The sequence below is a fragment of the Pistacia vera genome, unplaced genomic scaffold, assembly GCF_008641045.1.
Source record: "Pistacia vera cultivar Batoury unplaced genomic scaffold, PisVer_v2 Contig398, whole genome shotgun sequence".
In the NCBI taxonomy this organism is placed as follows: domain Eukaryota; kingdom Viridiplantae; phylum Streptophyta; class Magnoliopsida; order Sapindales; family Anacardiaceae; genus Pistacia; species Pistacia vera.
In genome coordinates, this window is record NW_022196221.1 from 447,367 (window position 1) to 462,531 (window position 15,165).

The following is a 15,165-nucleotide window of genomic DNA, read 5'->3' on the forward strand; positions in this document are numbered from 1 at the left end:
CCTAGTAGTGGATTGTCTATTTGCTTTCAATGGCATCTTAGGACGACTTCTATACGAAGCTTCAAACCAATCCCCTCGATCTACCATCTAAAGATGAAGTTCCCTACCCCAACGGGGATAGGGGAAGTAAGCGGATCTCAATGCGTATCTCGCGACTGCTAATAAGGGCAGTACAGATGGCGTGCAAGGGAAATGCACTCCACTCAGCATCCCTAAACAGGCAATGCGATCAGCGGGATCGAGCCATAGCCTGGCTCATCTGAGATAACATGGATCCTCATATCTAGGAATGCCCTACAATGGCCGGTTGAGGACCTATCTGAATTATCGATCGATCAGAGCGAGCCGAGTGTTGAGAATGGGAAGTAATCTCAACCCCAGCAGCTGCCAGCGACCTGACCAGCTTCCTCAGAAAATACACCGTGTTCGCATGGACTCATGCTGACAAGGTCAGGATTAGCCCGAATATCATATGCATGCCCTGAATATCGTAGTGAGGTTAGGTCGGTTCGCCAGAAAGAAGAGTAATGGATTAGAGCGATATGCTACTTAAAAGTGGATATAGATAATCTTCTCCTAAACGAATCCATCCGGAGCACTCTACCCGAGCTAGGTTGCCACCTCGATCTTGGTAAAGAAGACTACAACGGCAATGTGAACCTGCTTTGACTCACCGACCTCAATACAACCTATCCAAAGGAATTTTCCCTTGCCAAGAATCGACTGCACGTTGATGCCACCTCCGGCACAGCTACTGAGTTTCGTGACGCCTACACGGGTACATCAGATTTTGATGTACATGCCGGACGAAGAGCATACATCTTTTGTGATAGATCGGGGGCTGTATTGCTACAAGGTATGCCTTTCGGCCTGAAGAAAGCTAGGGTGACTTACCAGTGACTATTTACCGAATGTTTTCTGAGCAGATCGAAAAATCAATGGAAGTCTATGTTGATGACATGCTGGTCAAATCGCATGTCGCTTCGGATCACATAACGCATCTCACTGAGATGTTCGGTATACTCTGGAGGTACAAAATAAAGCTCTCCCAAGTGTTTGTTCGGAGTATCCTTAGAAAATTCTGGGATATATGGTTAACCAGAGGGGAATAGAAATCAACCTCGAAAAGATCCAAGCTCTTCTTGATATGAAAAGTCTAACCAACCTAAAACAGTTCAGAGTCTCAATGGGCCAATACGGCACTTAGTCGCTTCATATCAAAGGCAACAGATCGTTGCTTGCCATCTTTAATATACTCAAGGCGAACAAGAAGTTCAAATGGACTCCCAAGTGCGAACAGGCATTCCAGAGCATTAAAGAGCCACCTTGGAAAGCCACCTCTCCTGTTCAAGCCTTTCCCTAAGGAAATTCTTCTTTTGTATTGTCCGTCTCTCAGTATACGGTTAGTGCAGCTGTAATTCGGGAAGAACAACTAATTCGGAAGAAGACAGGGTCCAATAGCCAGTATATTACGCAGTAGATGTTTGCTAAACGCTGAAATACGGTATATGGAAATGGAACAATTACTATGCCCTGCTGATTGCCTCCAGGAAGTTGCAACCTTATTTCCACGCCTACCCCATCTATGTATAACCAACTATCCGCTCAAGCAAGTCCTCCAGAAACCAAAGGCTTCAGGTAAGTTGTTCAAGTGGGCTATGAAACGGAGTCAGTTTGATCTGTAGTATAGACTGAAAGCAACCATTAAAGGGCAGGTTGTTACCGATTTCATTTCGGAACTCTCATATCAACCAATTAGAATTCGAGCAACATGCCAGCGAACCCACCCAGGAAACTGTTCAAATCTATCGACCTAAACCTTTATGTTGATGGATACTCGAACAGAAAGAGGTTGGGCAGGCCTTCTCCTCCTTAGTCCCGAAGGGACTTGCATCCATCGGCATTCTTCGATTCTGGTTGAAAGCAACCAACAACGAGGCTGAGTATGCGGCTCTACTCATTGGTCTGCGGTTTGCAAGAAATGGGATCAACCACGATCAACTTCACAGCGACTCCATGCTGTTGTTAACCAAATCTTAGGGGAATATCAGGACAAGGAAGAAAACATGATCAACTATCTAGAAAGCTAAGGCCACGCTCGAGCCACAAGCATTTCACTATCACCAGATCCCCAGAGACAGTAATTCTATCACAAATGCCTTGGTAAAAATAGCTTCATTGCTGGACTCGGACGCCAGAAATTATTCCTGTTCGGTTCATAGAGATCCCTAGTATCACTCACTGAACAGCCGTGAATGTGTTAGAGTCAGTTTCTTGGATGACCCCAATTATTTAGTATCTCTAAGATGGGATTTGCCCAACGACAAGATTGAGGCAAGAACCATGCGAACTAGAGCTTTTCGGTATACTTATAGGAGATCATTATACAGCAGGGTTTAGCACCTCTCTCCTCCGTGTGTACTGATAAGGAAGCATACTACATCATGAGGGAGTACATAAAGGATCTACGTAACATACTGCCACGCGATCCCTCGCCAAAAAAATTGTCGTCAAGGGTATTACTGGCCCCTCTAAGATGATACCTTCAACTTTGTGAAAAAGTGTGACAAATGCCAGCGGTTCGCGAACATACCGCGAGCTCCTTCCCACCGCTGATAACCATGACCAGCCCCTGGCCATTCTTCATGTAGGATCGATCTTATTGGACCCATACCAGTTGAAGGGGAGGGGTCAGTATGCGGTGGTCGCGGTAGATTACTTCACCAAGGTGGCCAGGCCGAACCTTGGCCGCGATCACTACCAAAAAGCTCAAGGACTTCGTCTTCAAAAACATAGTGTGCCCTATGGAATTCCTCATACCCTCATTTCTGATAATGGGAAACAGTTCGATAACGGAATTCAAGTAGTTTTGCGACGAGTTGGGAATCCATAAAGTTTGCCTCAGTCGCAAGACCGCAAGCAAATGGCCTGCTTGAAGTTGTCAACAAGACCTCAAGCATACCTTGAAAGCCAACTTGCGCTGCCAAGGGTAATTGGGCCACGACCCTCCAGAAGTCCTATGGCATACAAGATAATCCCGAGAACCTCTACTTCAAAAACTCCCTTCTCACTAGCCTATGACCGTGAGGCGATGATCCCAGTGGATGTAGGGACTGGTTCACTTTGGAGAGACCTATTCAATGAAACAGACAATGAAGCACTTATCGCGCAAGTCTGGACCTAGTTGAAGGCATTGCAGCAAAGCTCAGCTAAGGATAACAGTTACCAATAGCGCTCAAAAGATCTCCGACTCTAAGGTTAGGAAAGAGGCTTCCAAGCTACGACCTTGTTCTGAAGAAGTCCTCCTCGGTACAGAAACCGAGTGCGGGGTATTGGGACCAAATTGGGAAGACCCATACCGCGTCGCTAAGGTGATATGGTTGGGGACTTATCCACCTTAAAAGGCTCAACGGTTCCAAAGTACCACGAGCTTGGAATGCTGAACATCTTCGTCCCTATTATTAGTAATCCCGAACTTATTTTCTAAAAACCCTTGCAAGGATTTACTATTTTTTGCCTTGTAAATAAGATAACTCTTATGTAATATTGTTTCTCGCATGTGTGCCTTTCTGTTCACATATATATCGTTTGTACAAATGTTATCGCAAATAGTTAGAAGGCTACCTTGTCCCCACATATATAATATTTGTGATGTACGAAAAATTATAAGTACTCCCGAATGATTAAGGAAATAATTTATTTATTTATTATAAAAAAGTAAGTACAAATATTGAGCACAGGAGCAACTATGGAAAACAGAAGCAGAAACCTCATTGGCCTTCGTTCCCAGGCCTAAAGGTGAGACTTCAGTATCCCTAAGTTGGTCACCGATCACCTGGTCGGCCGTCGTTTCTTTCGGGACATATTCCTCTAGATGATCATCCTCCAAGTTAGGCCCTTGACCTTCCTCCTCGTCTTCGGCCTGTGCCATGGAAGCAAGAATTCTTTGGTAATCATCTGGGAGGTTGATAAGGTCTATGTTCAGATTCTTGGGTTGTAAGGCATAGAGGGACTGGATCGACCAGTCGATAACTCTTTTCAATCTCCAGCTCTTGTCGCTTCATCTCTTTGGTTAACAAAATGACACGTCCCTGGGACACTGGAGTTCTGCCTCAAGTGCCCACCTTTGCTTCTCAGAGGTTTCCCACGCTACGCCCTGTCCTGCCTGCTCGCAAGGCTAGTTTAGAGTTCGCTCATACTCCAGCTCTTTCTTGCCAGCCTCCTGGTGGGCCTGGCCACTATCCTTTGGAGCTCTTTGACCTCCTCTCCCTGCCTCTCCAGCTCGACCTTCTGAAAGTCCACCGTGCGAGCGTAGTATTCCTCTCCGATAGGTATTGGTTTGTGTAATGCCCACTTTGAGGTGAGTAGCTTTTTATGGTTATTGGTTCTTAAGGTTGTTGTTTACCTTAATTAAGCTTGTATGCCTTTAATATTACTTGTTTGCCCTAAGTTTGGTGAAGAATTGGTGAAGTTAGACATTGTAGTCTTCGCCGAGGCTAAGAATCATCTCGCCACGGCGACCTACTCTCTATAATTTTTCGCCAAGCCGAAGAAAAACCTTCGCCGGGCAAAGAGTTGGCTGAATTTCTTGAGAGTTTTCTAGAGAAATTTTCCTAAGGGGTAAAGTGACAATTCTACCCCTAATTAGCAGGAAAAGTGGGGAGTAAAAAGTAAGAAACTTTCATGAGAATGCATTAGAATGGGGGTGTATTTGTAATGAATTAAGGGCAAAGATGGAATTTCTAAGAAAGTGCAAGGGTAGAATAGGAAAGAATGTGTATTTATATGAGCTAATAAGAGTTTAGTCTTGAAAACCCTCTCATTCAATACACCCACAAGCCACTTCCACTCTCCATTCCTCTCATATTTTCATCAATTTCCAAGGAAGGTTAGAGGGCTTTTGGATAGGTTTTGGTAGAGATTCATCCTAAGCATCAAAAGGTAAGGAGTCTTGCTCTAGATATAGTTTATTTGTGTAAGTGTTGAATTCTTATAAAGTTTATGCTTAGGGTTTGAGGAAAAGAACAAGTCTACCAAATATGTGAGTGGAAAGTACGCAAGCACAGGTAAGTAAATCCAACCCTAACCCTTGTTGAGTATAAAAGTGTGGAGATTGCTTTATATGAATCTTACATGAATTTTATATGCTTGAGATTTGTGGATGGAATTTGCTGTTGAGTTGATGATGATCCATGATTGGATTTCCACCATGAGAAAGGTTGGTTGTGTTGATAGAATTTGAGAGAAGTTGGGTTGGATCTAGATAGAGTTTAAGAAGATTTATGAAGTGTATTTTCCTGGCCAAGATTAGTGATGATTTAAGGGAGTTTTACTCCAATTATTGGAAGTTTAGAAAAGTAAAATATACCACAAATAGATTTGTACTACATGGCATTTTGGCATTACATGTTTGCACTTAGAAAGAATTATAATCATGAGCCATCCACATGCATACATGCATATGTATGGACATATAAAGAATAAAGAAAGAAAGAAAGATTAAAGAGAAAGAAAGAAAAGCACTGAAGAATAAAAGAAAGAAAGTGCTAAAGAAGAAAAGAACATTTTGTTGTGATGGAACCCGTGGGTGACAAGAAGAAGAAATTCCCACATACACGCCGCCTTAAGTGAGCGGCCTAAGAAGAAGATTTGTACAGCCTGTAAAGTGTATGTGGATGGGGCTGTACCAAAAAGAAATTCCTACATGCATGCCACCTTAATTTAGTGGCCTAGAAAAAGAAGAATTTGTATAGTTCGCAGAGTGCTGTACTCACTCACACGGCCAGGTTCTGAATCCATGCATCAACGAGTTTCGATCGGCAAAGAATAAGAAAGATAAGAAAAGAATAAGAAGAATAGGAATAAGAACAATAAGCAACAAGAAAAGAAAAGAAAAGAAAGAAAGAAGAAGAAAAGAAAAGAAAAGAAAAGAAAAGAAAGAAAAGAAAGAAAGATATGGGAAAAGAGAAAGAAAACAATAAAGAACAGAAAAGAAAATAAAGAATGCATTTCTATGCATTTGCATCTCATTAATGCATGTTACCATGATTTTATCATGGTTAGTGAGAAAATTAAAGAAAGAAAGAACGAGAGAAGTAGAAAGGAAGGACAAAGAAAGTTGAATAAAAGAATAGTGGGAACTAGAAACAATGAAAGAAAAGAGAAGAACAAGAAGATGAAAAGAAAAAGAATGAGTAAGGAAGAGCTCAGAGTAGTCGCGGGATAGAGTGAGGATTTACTTACTGAGCAATTAATGCTCACCTTGTTTTTTCTCCATGTTTTGTAGGAAGTAGGTGAGAAGCGGTGGTGGACGTCGAGAAGCAGAGAGAAATGCATACTTGTCCACCGTTAGCTTTTGTATATGCTATTTTGTTTTGTAAGAATTATATATTATAAGTAAGAAAATTTTTGGGCCCATTTACTTTCATTTTATCTTGTGTATTTTATATTGTATAATTTCCAAAGTATACTAGTTAGAAAGAAGGTATTCAGTTCGTTTGAATGGTTGACAGTTTCATCTCTCTGTGTGCAGCCTCTAAGTCCCGCTTCAGTTGCACATTCACTTCTCTCAACTTGACAAGCCCCTTAGTGGCCCCTAGTTGATCATCTGTTGGCTAGGGTCATGTTGAGCAGAGATTGCATGGCAAAAGTAATAGGGGTTTCTTAAAAAAGCAAGGAAATATAAGTCCTCGATGAGGACGAACCCTCTTACCTGAATTTACAGTTGAAATGTCATGGTCATCAAGTCTGCGGGGTTGGGGCCACGAATTGCTCGAAAGCCTCTATGAGTTGGCCCTCTAACAGGGTGAACATTACGGCTACAGTGCTCTGGGAATTGTCCACGGACTCTAACACTGGTGTGCCCGTCCCCGCGACAGGTGGCATCTCGCCTGCTGGTTCCTTGCCTGCTCTCCTCCCAAAAGTAGTGACCTCCCCTGGCCCCCTGTGCGGACCCTCAATGGTAGGTGTAGTGCTGCTTGCGCCCTTGGGAGGTCCTCCCAGTGGAAGGCCTAGTAAGGTTACACCTTCCAAGCTGAATGCCCAAGCCCTCCAACTCGGACTCTGATTCCTCGGCCCAAGCTGCTTCCTCTTCTTCTTTTCTGGGCTACTATCTTCTGCTTGGGAGGGAGCGCCACAGGTTGGAGCACCCTCAGTAGAGTCGGTGCCCTACCAGCGTCCCTCTGATGGGGGAACTGTTGGGGCCACTTGGCTGGTCCTGTTGCACCACCCTAGGGAATGTGAACTCCCTAGCTCTCTACACTTGGGCAATTTGGGTGGCTGCTCGTTGCATGCGAATATCATTAGTAAAACTGGCGCATACAAAAACAAGATTGGCTAAGGTTACAGACACTTGGCAAGGATTCCAAGGTCGCTTCGAGGTTGAAAAAGTCGTATTTCCCAAGTTAGTGGTTGTCACGAGCAGCCTCGCATCGCGACTCTGTTCGGGTAGAAGACCGAAGATGGTTATTCTGTTAAATCAATGAGAGCCGACAACCTGGTTGTCTTTTTACTACGAAGACACAAAAGAGTTCGTTAGAAAAGATTAAAGAAAGAAAATTCGTCAAGCAAAAGAAGAAGACCTACTTGCTCCCTGAATTGGCAATACCATCATAGTGGAAAAAGAAAAATTTTGTCTCATACACCACGAGGTAACTGTGTATCCCTCCCTCGATCATAGATCACTTTGAGAGGTAGAAAGAGTCTTTGTCTTTGCTCTTCTTTAAGTAATACAAGCAGCTAAGCTCTAGCGTGGTGCTCTCGCCTAACTATCCCGCTACATGCGTATACATAGCCACAACTATCATATATGTGTCTGGCGCAGTTTGTAAAGGAGCGACCCCGAAGTGATCAAGGACCGACCTTATGAAAGATGAAAGAGATCAATGCCCCACATTTGAATATGTTCTCGGAGATCGCAACCATTCCCTCTGGTGGATTCTGAGCTATATACGTCCGGTGTTGGTAAACATCTACGCTAATTGCTTATTGGTCGACCGCTTTTTGATTTTCCTTTCCTATGGCTATTGACAGGATTTCTGTGAGGGCCAGTTGGGGCATCCTACATCAGCGAGCTCGTTCCCTCGTCTGCTCTGGTCGCGTGATGGGTCCATTTCTTCTACGGTCTGAAAAAAAGCAACATGCAGGAATTACTCAGTCATCGTACAAAGTTTTGTACGATGACATGGAAGAAAAAACAAACACTATGTCTTCCTTAAACCCTAGAAAAACCCTAAGAATCCTTGGGGACTACCTCCAAAGGTTCAAACCCTAGAGGAATGCCTATTCTTCATTCAACCACCTGGAACACCCCCCGATATCGCATGGTTACCATCAAAACAGAAAAAAGAAAGTATGGAAGTGTCATCCTTACCTCTTGAGTATGGGGATTGAACTCTTTGTAGTAAATTCAAGCGCGCACCCAATTTGAAAGATGTAAAATTTGGTCTCACGAAAGCTCCTTGCTCTTTCTGAAAAAGTGAGTATTGTGACATTGCTTAAGGTGACCTGAAATTTTATAGTGGAGGAAGTGGCGATTGGTTTCCCGAAGCTAAGCGACATTTGGCAGAACTCATCTCTCACCGTTGATTGCGACCACGTGTCGTCAATCAATGAGAAAGAGTATGTCATGCCTAGGGGTGAGCACGGGAGCGGGTAAACAAAACCGGGGTAAGAACCAGAACCAACCGGACCCTCCCCAGAACCTGCACTATGCGGTAGGTTCCGGTTCCAATTTTTGGAACCACTACTGTGGCGTTCTGGTTCCGGTTCTTGCATGTGGAGGAATCGAAACCGGAACCGGAACCTGTAAAAAGGGTACCTTGTTTGGAACCTGTAGGGGGTACCCGGTTTGGAACCTGTTTGGAACCTATTGGAACCTATTTTGGAACCTTTTTGGACCTCTTTGGAACATTTTGGACCTGTTTGGAACCTGTTTTGGAACCTGTTTTGCAACCTATTTGGAACCTGTTTTGGAACCTATTTGGAACCTTGCTTTGAAACCTGTTTTGGAACCTGTTTAGAACCTATTTTGGAACCTGGACTATAATGAAATATTTGTGAAATGTAAATAATGGGGAGTTTCTATTATTTTACATATAAAAAATTTAAAATAGAAAAAGTTAAATTTTTAGATAACCTAATTAAATAATATACGAATACAATTATACTTATTACATATAATATACACCATATTAAAAGCTTTAATATATTATATACATTAATATTAAAGTTTTGATCAATTAAGTGAATAATTGAAATTATGATCCATTAAAAGTGTTTTACATTTTTAATGTTATTAAAAGAATTATTTTGAATAAAATAGTATTTTGATTGAGTAATAATATATTTAGTTATTTACTTCAATTATCAAGTTCTAAGTATATCTATAATAAATTAGTAATTAATTAATATATATGATAAATTGATAAACATTAATAAATTTAATTACTAGTTAAATATCATACTTAATCAATTTAACATTACATTATAGTTAAATGATAACTTAATTAATTATAATTTTATAACATTACTTATTGATTATAGTATAATTATTATAGCATTACATTAATTGATTACTACTTAATTAATTAACTTATAAGTTATAACATAATTATAGTTAATTAATTGACTTATAATTAGAAATTTAATTAATTATAGCATTACGTTATAGATTTATAGTATAATTACTTAATCAATTATAATATTTTATTAAAATCATTAGTACAAACTTAATTAATGATTAAAAATTTAATTAATATAATATTACATTAAAAATTTATAGTATTATACTTAATAGTTAATTCACTATAACATTACATTATAGTATGATTATATATTAATTATAACATTACATAATTAAATAATTACTTAATTGATTATGTCATTATATTTAAAATTTTAATTACTAATTTACTGACATAAACTTACATAATACTTAATTAAATGATAAGAAATTTAATTAATTATACAATTACCTTATAACATTTCATTATAAACATTAATTAAACATGACATTATAGTTAAATAATTACTCAAATAAATTATAATATTTTATATTACATTATATATTATGATCACTTACTTAATTATAGCATTACATAGTTAAATGATTCATAATTAGTTATGAATTATAACATTACTATTATAAACATTAGTAATTTACTATATTATTACATTACTTAATTAACGATTAAAAATTTAATTAATTATAACTTACCTTATATATTTATATATGTTAATTATCAATTATAACATTCCATTATAAACATTAGTATATTATCAAATGATTTAAATTTAATTAATTTAATATTAAATTATAGATTTATAGTATGATTACTTAATTCATATAACATTACATTATACTATTATAGTATGATCATATAATTAATATATATTACTAATTAAATGATTACTTAATTGATTATGAGTTATGATATTATGTTTTAAACATTAGTAATTACTAATTTACTACATAAACATTAGCACAATACTTATTAAATGATAAGAAATTTAATTAATTATAACATTACCTTATAAACATTTCATTATAAACATTAATTAAACATTACATTATAGTTAAATAATTACTCAATTAAATTATAATATTATTAATTACATTATATATTATGATCACTTACTTAATTATAGCATTACATAGTTAATAATTACATACTTATTTAATTAGTTATAGAATTTATAACATTACATATAAACATATAATTTACTATATTATTACATTACTTAATTAAACGATTAAAATTTAATTAATTATAACTTACCTATATATTTATAATATAATTACTTAATCATTATACATTCCATTATAACATTAGTATATTATAAAATGATTTGAAATTTAATTAATTATATATTAAATTATAGATTTATTATGATTACTTAATTCATTATACATTTCTTATACTATTATTATGATCATATAATTAATATAACATACTAATTAAATGATTACTTAATTGATTATGAGTTATGATATTATGTTTTAAACATTAATAATTACTAATTTACTACATAAACATTAGCACAATACTTAATTAAATGATAAGAAATTTAATTATTATATATTTACCTTATAACATTTCATTATAAACATTAATTAAACATTACATTATAGTTAAATAATTACTCAATTAAATTATAATATATTATATTACATTATCATTATGATCATTACTTAATTATAGCATTACATAGTTAAATGATTACATAATTACATTATTAGTTATGATTTATAACTTACATTATAAACATTAGTAATTTGTAATTTACTATATTATTACATTACTTAATTAAACATTAAAAATTAAATTATTATAACATTACCTTATATATTTATAATATGATTAATTAATCACTTATAACATTCAATTATAAACATTAGTATATTATCAAATGATTCGAAATTTAATTAATTATAAATTAAATTATAGATTTATAGTATGATAACTTAATTCATTATAACATTAAATTATACTATTATAGTATGATCATTAATTAATATAACATTACATAATTAAATGATTACTTAATTGATTATGAGTATTATGATATTATGTTTTAAACATTAGTAATTACTAATTTACTACAAAACATTAGCACAATACTTAATTAAATGATAAAAATTTAATTAATTAAACATTACCTTATAAACATTTCATTATAAACATTAGTTAACTTACATTATAGTTAAATAATTACTCAATTAATTATAATATTATTATATTCCATTATATTGATCACTTACTAATTATAGCATTATAGTTTGATCACATATACTTAATTAGTTATGAATTTATAACATTACATTATAAACATTAGTAATTTACTATACTATTACATTATTTAATTAAACGATTAAAAATTTAATTAATTATAACATTACTTTATAGATTTATAATATGATTACTTAATCAATTATAACATTCCATTATAAACATTAGTATATTAATTAATGATTTGAAATTTAATTAATTTTATTTAAATTATAGATTTATAGTATGATTACTTAATTCTTATAACATTACATTATTATTATGTATGATCATATATTAATATAACATTACATAATTAAATGATTACTTAATTGATTATGACATTATATTATAAACATATGATTTACTAATTTACACAATACTTAATCAAATTATTATAATTTTATTAATTATAACATATATTATAAATTTATGGTAGATTATTTAATTAATTATAACATTCTATTATAAACAATATTACAATACTTAATTAAATATTAACATTTATTAATTATATATTACATTAAATTAAATAGATATTACTTAATTAATTAAACATTACAATTTACATTGTAGTACGATCACTTTTAATTATAATATTACAATTTATTTGTAGTATGATCACTTATTTAATTATAACATTACTAGTTTCTAATATTAAATTTACTAAATTATATTTGGTATATTAATATACCCAATTGACCAATTATAAACTTAAATTAATAAATTAATAAATATTAATAATTTATTTTGTGAATTGTGATGAATAATTGTTTGTGTTTTGGTTTTGATTGACGAATTTTATGTGAATTGTGATGAATTGATTGAATTCAAGTGTTGCTTAGAGATTACAGGTTATGGTTACATTGGACATAAGAGATATAATGAAAATTTGTTAAGGGTGTATTTGTAAACTTATAAGGTGTTTTTGTTATTTTTTAAACTAATAGTGGGGTGATTAATTTTTACAGGGTACCCTGGAAAGGAACCGGAACCTGCATTTTAGGTTTCGGTTCCTTGATTGAAGAATCTACTGTGCGGTTCCGGTTCCGTTCTTTTTTTTTGGAACCTGCACTGTGCGGTTCCGGTCCCTGAAAATGCAGGGTACCCGGAACCGCTCACCCCTAGTCACGCCTCGAGAAACCTAATCATAGCTTCTCTCCGTTGAAATAATCGAGTGACGGCTCGTTTCCCTCCTCTACATTAAATGCGCTCTCATCCGTTAATATTCTGATAAGAATGTCATTTCAGCATGACTTACATTTAATGCGCATGGCTGCCACTTATTATGCATAGGACACGTTTGTCAGAATAATGATATTTCATTAATGGATTAGCTTCCAAAGCACAACGGATAATATCTGAAGAGGTCGTTAGGATAAAACACTCTTCATCGCATGTCATTGTGAAGCGATGCAACGGTCAATTGTGAACGATGTGACTCCTTGCCTTCAGCAAAAAATACGCTAAGTTAACTAGGTCGTGACCTCGGTCAAGATAAAGATGCATCAATACGACACTGAATAAGGTCTGGTCCAGGTCGTAACCTTGCGGAAGGAGACCACTTCAGTGTGATAATCTGGCTGAAATTATGCTATGTCTTGCGACCTCCTTGTAGCCAGGTCGGACCGATCGGGCGTCATGTGGAACATATCAAATCAAGGCATAATTGTGAAGTTCTCAAGGTTCAATTTTCAAACCTTAAAAATTAGGGGACTTCTGTTATGCTTGAAAAAGTAGGGCTGACGTAGAGTCTTGTCAGCATGGTGGTCAGAACTAAAAAGGTTCCACGACCGCTTAGTGGCGGCCACATCGCATGATAATGTAGTGACATGCTCCTACCAGTGTAGTGGGTGAACGCCAGGTTGGCGAATGGTTGGAAACCGTCCACATGTCTAATCCTTGCACAAGTCAAGGAAATCACTCAGGCAGGTGAGCAATGAGATGTAGGGAAGGATTTCACGATACCCATCCACTTGCAGATTTAGTAATCATTACCTGATCCATCTCGCTATAAATAGAGGTCTTCCCTCTCATTTGCGGGATTGGCTAATTTCACTCTAGAATAGCATACTCCTCTCTCTCTCTCTTTGTCTCTCTCTCTTTGTCTCTCTCTCTCTCTCTCTCTCTCTCTCTCTCTCTCTCTCTCTCTCTCTCTTGTATTCTCTAAGTTGTAACTCAGTCGCTGAACGCGACCTGACCTTACTCTCTTAATTAAAAATCAGTGGACGTAGATTCGCCTGTGGGCATTTGGACCACTTTAAATGTTTTGCTTCACCCTTTATTCTAAATACTTCCATAATCACGTGTGACTTCTAACCTCGCTTAGCATTTCTCACATACAGTAGTTGGTGTCAAAATCAAGCATCAACATATCCAGACACAAAAACACTGTTTTGATCGTACAAGTTCATCAAACAATGATGTTCACTAATACTAACAGATTATAACAACTTTGTAGCTCCATCAGCTTTGCAGCAACATTATTAAATTGAAGAACTACTCCATTCTTGTCAATAGCAGGCAATTTCACCTTCTAGTATGATATCCGACTGAAATTATGCTTTTAGAAAGAATAATTCATCCTAATGATAGATTTTAGCATTTCAAGCATCTAATCAATCCAGCAGGCAATCCACTGATTGACCAACACTTATGATCTCAATCATTCAAATTTCACAAACTAATGAATGTTAAGTCGTAGTAGGATTAGACTCTGTTTCTCTTGAATAAACTGAAGCTGAATGAAGAAGACAACCCGAAGCATAGATCCAGAAACAGAAAACACAGATTTTGATCGTAACAAGTCATCAAAACAACGGTGTTCAACTAATGAAACTAACGGATCATAACAACTTTGTAGCTCCATCAACTTTCAACAACATTATTGAACTGAAACTAACTCCGTTAATTGCCAACAATTGACAATTTTACTTTCTAGTATATAATCCGACAGAAATTATGCTTGCAGAAAGAATAATTCATCCTAATGATAAAAATTTAGATTTCAAGTTATCCTAATCGTCGAGGTAGGCAATCCATGTGATTAACCAACATTTATGATCTTAATCATCATATTTACTCAAATTAATGAATGTTAAGCCGTAGTAGGATCAAACTCTTTTTCTCTTGAATAACTGAAGATGAATGAAGAAGACAAACCCTGAAGCTTAGATCCAGAAACAAAAACACTGATTTTGATCAAGCTATTCTAGTCAATCTAGGTAGGTAGTCCATGTGATTGACCAACACTTATGATCTCTCATCATTCAAATTTATACAAACTATGAATGTTAGCCGTAGTAGGATCAGACTGTTTCTCTTGAATAAACTGAAGCTGAATGAAGAAGACAAACCTTGAAGCTTAGATCCAAAACAGAAAACACTGATTTTGATT